This window comes from Megalobrama amblycephala, linkage group LG6 (genome assembly GCF_018812025.1).
Source record: "Megalobrama amblycephala isolate DHTTF-2021 linkage group LG6, ASM1881202v1, whole genome shotgun sequence".
NCBI classification, from domain to species: Eukaryota; Metazoa; Chordata; class Actinopteri; order Cypriniformes; family Xenocyprididae; genus Megalobrama; species Megalobrama amblycephala.
In genome coordinates this window covers 13,620,641-13,631,146 of record NC_063049.1, presented here as the reverse complement: position 1 = coordinate 13,631,146, position 10,506 = coordinate 13,620,641, and the positions used below count along the sequence as shown (strand labels likewise).

The following is a 10,506-nucleotide window of genomic DNA, read 5'->3' as shown; positions in this document are numbered from 1 at the left end:
TTTTTTCAGGATTATTTGATGAATAGAAAGTTCAAAAGAACAGTGTTTATCTGAAATCTAATCTTTTGTAACATTATAAATGTCTTTACTGCCACTTTTGATTGATTTAATGCATCCTTGCTGAATAAAAGTATTCATTTCTTTCAATTTCTTTTCAAAAAAATAAAAATAAAAATTCTTACTGACCCCAAACTTTTGAACGGTAGTGTATAATGCTACAGAAGCTTTGTATTTCAGATAAATGCTGTTCTTTTGAACTTTCTATTCATCAAGGAATCCTGAAAAAAAAAAGTACACAACTGTTTTCAACATTGAAAATAATCATAAATGTTTATTGAGCAGCAAATCAGCATATTAGAATGATTTCTGAAGGATCATGTGACACTGAAGACTGGAGTAACGATGCTGAAAATTCAGCTTTGCATCACAGGAATAAATTACTTTGTCAAATATATTTAAATAGTACACAGTTATTTTAAATTGTAATAATATTTCACAATATTACTGTTTTTACTGTATTTTTAATTAAATAAATGTAGCCTTGGTGAGCAGATGAAACTTCTTTTAAAAACATTAAAAATCTTAGTGGTTCCAAACTTTTGGACTGTACTGTATATATGTACATTTCTGAAATTACATAATTTGGACAGACAACTCTGATAACAGATCGCTCTAAATTATAATGTTGATGTGTTCTCTGTAAAGCTGCTTTGAAACGATATGTATTGTGATTTGTATTGTTTTTGGAAACAAAAGAAATATTTATCCAAATATCCAAAATGTCCGGAAAAAAAAGAAATCTTTGTACATATATCATATATAATTTATTTTTGGTTCAGTATCTTCTTTGTGAAAATCATCATACAGATTTTGAGTAACATGAGGGGGAGTAAATGATGACAGAAGTTTCATTTACGAGTGACTTATCCCTTTAAGATTGCAGTGGGAGAAGCTGAAGACTGTATCTCCATTAGTGTCGACGCTTTGCCAAAGGGCATCGTAAAGCACTGGTCCTGCAACAGGAACATCAGCAGCACTGTCCTCCCTTCAGCAGAAAAAGGAGCCGTCATCAAATGATGGACCTAAGCGTTTAGATTCACAATATCGCTCAACTGTGATAAAGGCTATTCTTAGAAGTGTTTTTCCGTATTGCATACTCCTCATGACTGTGTAGATGTGGTGGGAGGAGAAGGATGAAGATCAGCGGTACCTGCCTCCTGTCTGTCTGGGTGTCCCTGAGAACCCTGCTATCCGGCCCGGTTGACTCCAAACACAGCGCTGGCCCTGAGCCTGCTACACATTCCACAACTTCCAGACAGCTCCAACTTTATTTTCAGGCAAAACGGCATCAGCGCTCTCACATGACATTCCCAAAAAAGGCACTGCGGCCCCAGACTACTCTGATTCTCAATATGACTTAACCATTGAGGAATTAAAACAACATGAGTTATGTCAAAACCAGTGGAGGAGAGTGACCAAAGTCTCCAGTGTACTAATAATACGTTGATGACGCTGAAAGATTGAGTTAGTCTGGGGCCACTATTTTGCATATATATTCACAAAATTCCATTTTTAAAGTCTAACACTTTTGCCTTTCTATGGACACTTTATAATTCTGTGATTAAAATCACATTTTCTGACTGTCCCTTACAGCTTAGGGGTATAAACTACACATTAAAATATTCATATTCCAATTAAATACAGTAAAATTACTGCCATAAATATAACCTGACAGCGTGCATGAACAGCCAATAAATGGTCAAAGTAAATCTTTGAAACCTTTAATATTTAAAAACTTTAATTTTCCAAAATCTGCATGAATGTGGCCATTGGTTTCCCCAAAGAGGCGAGATTTTATGCCATCAGACGAATGTTCGTTTGAGTTTTAAGCAGGATATTGACTGGTTTGCACCATATATGAGTTTATATGAAGGGGTTAAAGGTCTAAAAAATGGAAAGAGGCTTATTTTGATAAATCACTTGCAGTCTCATCCCCATTTTGAAGACTTTAATTGCACTGGGCATTTATGACCCACTGCATCTCTTTAAGCAGCTCATCTGCATATCTCTGAGGACGCACAAACCAACACTGATTGAGGGACAGTGATTTTCAGCCCAAAGTGTAAGCATTTTATTGTAATTGAGTCACTGACTGCTGTATCAAGGGGCGACAGATAATTGGACAGTCAGCTAAACATGGGAAGTTGTTGGTAATTTGAGAATTTGATTGCTTTTTCTTATTATCTCTCAAGTGGACGTGCAGTGAGGTGCCACGAAACAACTGCCACATATTGTCAGCTGTTGTATTATCACCAATCACTGCTGCAGGACATTGCAAATCAATTATAAGTGAAAAGAAATTACATCGAATAAAAAGCAGGTACTGAAACATTATAATACTTTAAATTAGTATGCTAGTCTTTCTTTCTGAAGATCTCATTTAAAGGTAATGGTCTTTCTATCCATATTTTAAGGGATTTCATAAGTTCTAAATGCATTAGTTCCAGAAGTAAAATCTTTCATAAAGTGTGAAATGTAGCTGTACTCAGCCTCTCTGTAAGTTCAGACAGTAATGTACTACTGCCCTCATCTGGATATCAGTGCTTACTGTATGTACAAGTTCTCCTAGTGCTTTGTTATCTGCAGGCAAATAACAACACACTCATATGGCAATACCTAGCCTTAAAACAGAAAAGCTGATTTTTTTTCCATACAAAATAAGGTTTACTTTATCTATATCCCGAGGGAAAATGAAATCAGTTGCAAATGGCTTTATTTTGCCCAGACACTAATTAGACAAAAAGGGGCAGCATTAATCATCTGTCTGTGCTCAAAAAGCCCCCTAAGCACAGTCTCAGCATTAGATTAGATTGTGTTTACCCTAGTTCTTAAATTGTTTCAGTATTATGGGGGTGGTTGATGATCAACATTAATGAAATTAGTTGGAGGCTGAAGGTCTAACTATAGGACGGTCTTCTTCTTTGAGTTAGACCTTTTTCACAGCAGCGCCATCTTGGATTTTTAACGGGAGTGAAAGCGAGGCTGTGAGGGATACTATCTCTAAAGTGGGTTATTTAATGTGTTTTGGATTGTTCTGCTGGTGAACATTGCAAAAAAAAATATCTGTCCAAGAATTTCAGTAGATAAAAAACCAAACATCATGAGCTGTGGAAAATTATAAGGAGCTTATACAGCTTTATACAGCGAATGATACTGTAAACATGGTTAGTCTATCCCACACAGCCTCGCTTTCATACCTGTCATGGTGCCGCTCTGAAGGTCTATGCTATGTTCAATAATCATGTGGCTTGTTGAATAGCACCACCTGCTGAAACTGAGAGCTCAGGCAGGACTCGAGACTCAAGGGTCCCGAAATCTTTCTATAGCAATTCAGTCTTTGTTTTAATCTCTGATGTGGCTACATTTATAAAAAAGCAAGATAATGTGATTAAACATACATATTACCAATGAGAATTATGTGCTATTTAATGATTTGAGATTTAAAAAGCCATATGAACACAGTGGCCAATGGCCATAGTGTTTTTGCATGGTTTTTGCAAATAGAAAGTAGTAAAATGTGTAGTTGCTTTCAAAACAGTGGCTTAATTTCCACTAAATGTGTCTGAATTTATTAAATAGATTAATAGATACTCGGTTTAGGAATTTTCTGATTATTACTCATCCTAAAGCTTTCAAGCTTCATCAAATACCTTCACAATTGTCCTATTTAGGTATAGTTACGTCAGGATAAAGCCTTGAACCACCTAGATATTGCTGAACATTTTTTAATACTTATCTCACTGAAATAAATAAATTAAAGCAATAAGCCCCAAGAAGCCGTGGTTTACAGTGAATTTATAACAGCTATGGGGCATTGTTGGGCACGATGCGGAGCGAAAATCCCCTTAGTTGTTAATAAATTCACTGTAAACCTTATTGCTTTTATAAAACGGTTACCACACAATACAAATATTAAAGCCAAAAAATATGTATAAATGCAACTTTCTTGAAGTAAAATTACTAAAAGCCTTCCTTCCGCTGGAAAAAAAATAGTCTCCGACTGTGAACAGCAACAGACGTTACATTATTACGCCTCTAGATGGCGGCAAAGATTCTCTTTATAAGCGAGCCACTCAGTTGCAAAGACTTTTATATTGAAACTTGTTGTGAACACGGAACAAGATGCAAATGACAAATGCTTTGACTTAGCGCTGTCAGTGTCAGCTAGACTTGTGCCGATATTCGGTAATGTGATATATCACAATAATGAATATACACAATAGTGTTACCGTGAGCACCTCAAAATACCGTGAATAATTATTTATTGCGAATTATTCGAATTTTTATATTACATTTTAAGAATACTTTAACACCGCTGTATGCGGCGTCAAAGAGGCACGCGCACTATGTAAACAAATCCAACGTGCATGAGAAGCACATGGCAGAAAGAGTGAAAGAGACGCGCTGAATGAACAGCAGAAAGGGCGCTGATGGAACAGCAGAAATACAGCGGTTACCCCGGAAACATAGCAACTGCGCTACTGAACAGTTTTTAAAATGCTTCAAACAGCCATTCAGTTTTTTGTTTTCGCAATGTTGTTCATCACAGCATCAAATACTTAATACTTAAAGACTTAACTGGCTATTTATTTTCAAACTTAAACATTTTTACATTTTAATATGGACTACAACATGCCCTATAATGATTGAAAATTTTCTGATTATTTGTTATTGTTCAGTAAAACTTAGTAACAGGAGTAACAACTGCAGATTATGAGTTACCTGCGGTGAGTCCGACATAATGAATCCACTAACACAACACAGCGAATGCCGGTGGAAAACACTCGTGTTCCAATACTCGTGCACGAGTTTTGGGAGGCGTTCCCTCCAAATGAGCTGTGAAGGAGGGGGGTTGTTCTTACACATGCGCTCATTTCAAAAACTCACTAACAAGTCTTTGGTTTCTCAGTCGACAAAAAGATCCCCTGTATCACCTTTAATGTGTTTTTGGTCATTTAAAACTGAATTCACGGCTGAATAGAACAAACTCTCGGGTCTCCCGTACGCAATCTTTGTTGATATTGAAGGGACTTAGAGTGACGCTGTTTGCGTCACTGAAATAAACGAATCTGATTGCACGGTACGGTTTGGAGTTGACTCGAATCGCGACGGAGGGCAGACTGACCAGACTGATATATCTTGTAGAAGATATATCAGTCTGGCCTTGCCAGGCAAACACAGAACCGTTGGGTGAAGAGGTCATAGCCGTGTTGTATTTAGAACTTTTTTTAATAAATAATAAACAACAGTTACTTTTCGTGAAATACACATGGAACAGCAGCAACACACAAGACACACAAGACACAGTGGGGCAATAATACTGATGTAATGAGGTTAGAGATGTATATTTGTAGAGTAATTTACAACGGCTTCGAACGCGGCTCAACCAATCAGAATCAAGGGCCAGAACTATCCGTTTTATAAAAATAAATAAACAATAGCAACTTTAATTTACTGTTAATGTTTTTTGGTGATTTTTTAAAAATGTCTTTAGCAGTGTTATTTTCATTACTATTTTTATCAATATTTTGAATTCGTTTTTTTTTTTAGTTGTTTTTTTAAATTTATCTATACAGTTTTTATTCATTATTATTTTAGTTTTATTTTTTTTAATAGACCTACATCAACTTAAACTAAATGAGAAATGTTGGCAAGTAACTAAAATAAAATAAAGTTTTTTTTTTTAATTATTATTTTATTTTAATAAATTGCAGATAGAATTTATTTTATTTCAAGTGACACGTTTTTTATGGTTTCAGCTTATAATTTAGAATATTCTAATTTTAAAATCTCCAATAGAGGGCGCACACGTCCAGTCGATGGGCGGAGAGTGGCGAGTGATGCATTTCCTGCCGCTTTTAAACCCCGGTAGCGTGAATTTTCTCCCCCTTTTCGAAGAAATACCAGAAGAAGCAGAGGCGGCTGAAGCAGTGGCGTCTCAAGTCTTATAATATCAGTGACCGAAATTACAGTCCGCTACAATGATTCACCAACACGTCATACCAGGTAACCTGAACTTTAACAACAATCTCAAATGCACACAGATTTGGAGGTGACCTACAGACGGTTTTGGTGATCCACACTGTCCAGACTCAGTGGTGGCCTACGGAACACGTGTTCACCATTATGCCCTGGCCATTATGAACAACTTGATTTATTGTAATATTATAAGTTACAAACCCATTTTGTGCATTTTTATATATATAAATGTTTAAGCTGAAATATCTGATTTAAAAACACTGAGGCTAATATTTTCTCTTGGTATAATCGGGCCAAGGGTGCACGTGGCAAGTTTTTAGAAGTGTAATGATTAAGTTCGCAAAGTGTAAAAACCATTTTCTATACATAACCGTGAAAAATGCACTTGCAACTTTACACGTGTGTACACTATATCTTCAATTTTTTAGTTTTGTCACCTGAAAACAACCTCATTAAACGTTTTTATTGAAGTTTTGTTTGTATGAATCGCGTATGTATTTTTGAATTACTTTGATACTGACATAAGTTCAACTTCCCTGACCCATAATCATTTCTTTGAGTGATCATTCATTTGAGAGTAGATTATGGGGAATAACTGATTGAATGAATGAAGTTATGAAATGACTAATTGACACTCCCCTCTTTTTTCCTCACTAGATAGGCTGCAGCACATGGGATATGGGCCGCTTTCTCACACCGGGGTCCAAACACCAGTTGAGAGCAGAGGGAAGGTGCCCATTAAATGAAAATGCATTTAATATGCAGGAGGCTGTCAGGTACTGCATTAAGCATAGGAGTGCTCACTGTCAAGAGCCCTTCTGTCTCATGAATATGCGTTAAAACTGATATACCTGTTTGACTTATATGATGAATGAGCTTTTTTTCTCTCTTTGGTTTACAGCATTAAAGCCAAGATGAAATCAAACTATGAATGGCGCAAAGGAAATATTAAATAATGCAAAGGATTGTAAGGTATGACGCTTCAAACTATCTTAAATGCACCTTTATTGCAGATAGTTTAGCAACATGAAATGCATTAAGATGTGCAATGATGACTACAAATTGCTGAGGTCACGACCAGTGAAACTGCATAATAGCATGTATTACCTGAGCACATTTTCTGTGCAGGTTTGAATGCTTTAAGGTTCAAGGGCTCTGTTTTTAACTCCTCTTCTTTTGCCAGTTTTTCCACAGGCAAAACTATATAAATCCAGATGGCACGGTGGATCAGCCCAAGCTGAAGAAAAATAACAGTGGAGGGCTGAAAAAAAATTTATGAAGGTGGTGATAGAATAAGATTTTCACACCTCCAGTATACCACACTTGGCTTTAGCACATCAGATAGGGCTTGGAGAGAAAGCACAGATGAACACAAATGTAAATGTAGTATACAAGACATTAGGTAATGTTATTGTCTAATGCTTTCCACTATATTTCTTCCTGTTTCATAATAAACATTCAAACAAAGCATGCTGCAGTTGTTTAATGCTCATTGTAATGACAAAACAAGTGAGTCTGCCTTCATCTTAATAATTGTAGCTCATTATTGAATGGTTGTAATTTAGAAAGTCCATTAATACACTATTGTTAAACAGGTTTTTTTTTTTTTTTTTTTTAAGAATATTTTATTATTAATTTGATCAAAAGTGAAAGTAAAAATGCATGTTACAAAAGTTTACCATTTCACCAGTGTCACACAAATATTAAGCACCACAACTGTTTTCAACATTGATAAATGTTTGTTGTGCACCAAATCATATTACGACTTCTGAATGATCATGTGACACTGAAAATGAGTAATGTTTCTGAAAATTCAGCTTTGCATCTCAGGAATAAATTACTTTATTTTTTATTTTATTTTTTAATTACAATTGTAAACGGTTATTTAAATTGTAATCCTGTTTTTACTGAGGTTTTTCATTAAATAAACAGCCTTGGGGAGCACACGAGGCTTCAAAAATCTCAAATTAGCCGAGTTTTTGAATGGTAGCCTACTGTGTTTTCTATGTTCTTGTAAATGTGACCAACTGTAAATGCATTTATTTAAAAGTACCTGTTTTGGTGATTTATCTTATAGTAATTTGGGTGTTGAGGAATTATTTATAAAGTAAGAGGAAACTTGCAGATTTGCTGGGTGAAAGATATTTTGCTTTTGGAAAATGTTTATAATTTTCATGATATCTGTTGTGTCGCCTTCATGCTTATTTAAATTAAAAAAAGATTGAGAACACCTTTGAGATTAATGATAATTACAGAGGATCTAAAGGGCATTATATGATAATGATTTTTGGGGGCAATGTGCTTAATTATAAAGATTATGTAACCAATTGAAAGGCCTTTTTGTTTCTAAACTTGCAATGCAAAATCCAGTTTTTCATTCAGTTTTGTGAATTGCGACCCGAGGGCTGTTTCATAAAACAAGATTAGAAAACAAGCCAGGCTTATTTTACTTAGTCAGACTTGTTGTCAGCGAATTCTGTTTCATAAAACAAACTTAAATTAGTTCAAACTCAGTTACTCTGGCAACTTATGCTGGGAAACTAGCCTGGTGCAGGCTAACTGTCAGGCTAAGCTGAGCTTCTCTAACACTGACCAATAGGAACGCAATGATATTACAGCTGACTCTCTCACATACAATTATTTGACTTTATTAACACACACACACACATATATATATATATATATATATATATATATATATATATATATATATATATGTGTGTGTGTGTATATTATATATATATTATATAATACACACATTTACTAAATAGTGCTAAATAAAAAAATATATATTGGTGTAAGTTTAAGGCATTTTTTTATTAAAAGGTAAGTATGATGAGAAACAAAACATTTAAAGAAAAGTAATTTCTTAAAAATTAAGTGTTATATAGCCCACTGAATCATTCTGAGACTTAATACTGACAACAATGGAAGCACTTGGGAGAGAACTGTCAGGAGACTTATTTCTTAGCACAGAAGAGTACAAGAGGATTACCAAATCATTGTTTTAAGTGTGAAAATATAGCAAAAGTAACACAGAAATTCAAAATCAATAAACCTGTGTCAAGGCCCCCGAAACAGGCCTTCATTTGTAAGCTTTCATTTAGTGATGAGGGATTTTTTTTGCTAGACAGAGCAGGAGAAATACCAAACGAGTGTCTCAGAGCCAGCAAAAGTTATGAAAAGAGTGACTGAGTAAGATGCAGCCTGCTGAAGTGACATGCATGGTTGTTGTTCACACTGAAACTACCCACTGTAGTCAGAGCACAATAAAGTCAGCTAGCCTTTTCCAAGGCCCATATGTGTGTGTGTGTGTGTGTGTGTGTGTGTGTGTGTGTGTGTGTGTGTGTAAAACCTACAGGTTTTCCTTTCTTACTGGCTAATTGTTTTGTGCCCAATATTTAATTAGATTGTTTTAAAATATATGAATACATTTCTCTCTGGTTTTGTTTGGCAGTAATACTCTTTATGGTTATTAGAAGAGCAGAAATTAAAATCACAAAATTAAAAATTAAAATAAATATGCACAGACTAAATTTTAATTGGTAAGATGAATCTCTCACCATCAACACCATCTCTCAAACGCATAAAATAGCACAAAATGTATGCCGTTTCCTATGGTGGATCGATTTGATACATGATCGACCTCTAGGGCTGCTTAAGAAAAGCGTGAATGCGAAATTATCTTGACTAGGTGAACCTGGATCGAATTAGCGGGACTGCGTGAACTTCAATTAGCTTTTATGAAACCGTTTTAGCCCAAACTCATTTGTTAGATTAATTCAAGTCAGGTTTTGGAGTTTAATCCTCGCTTTTCTTAGCATCTTTTATGAAACAGCCCTCTGGGGGGTATTCCAGAAAGCGAGGTTAACTTACCATCAGATATACCCTGAACTCTCGATTGATTAACCCAAACTTCACTCGAGGTATGTTGGTTCCAAAAACACGTCCGGGAGTAAGTTCAGCCAACCCAGAGTATGTTCCCTATTAACACACAAGACATTCTCAATAGAGCAATGATTCGCCATGGAAACAGAAGCTGAGAAAAAGCGTGCCATTCTACTTCCTTCTTTATTTATTTTGTATATATATATATATACACAGTAGTCAACATCAGAAGTGGATCAAAACCTTCTTCTTAGGACAGCTTAGTTCTTAGACACTTTTTGATTAACTTTTTTGATCCACTTCAAAATGTCGACTACTATATATATATGTAACTATATAACACATTTAGAAACATTAATATAACTATATTAATTTTATAACACACATCTGAATACCTCTTAAGCAAACTAACCCTGGAGCATAACCTGCTCTGGAACAAGAGAAAAAGTTGCTATGGCTACTTACATACCCTGAAAGTTGAGGTTATCTACTTACTCTTAAACATACCCAGGTATGTCACATAACATGCTTTCTGGAACACCCCTTGGTCTTGGTCTTGTGCGATTTACTCTTGTTTGT

At 35.3% G+C, this 10,506-nt stretch overlaps 1 long non-coding RNA gene across 1 annotated transcript; it reads left to right on the top strand.

Annotated features, from left to right (window-relative positions):
* The first annotated feature begins 5,861 nt into the window (after nucleotides 1–5,861).
* Nucleotides 5,862–7,506, top strand: LOC125269926. The gene is made up of 4 exons (XR_007185214.1): nucleotides 5,862–6,066; nucleotides 6,697–6,815; nucleotides 6,941–7,011; nucleotides 7,223–7,506. It is a non-coding gene; the product is annotated as an uncharacterized LOC125269926 (long non-coding RNA).
* The last annotated feature ends 3,000 nt before the right edge of the window (nucleotides 7,507–10,506 follow it).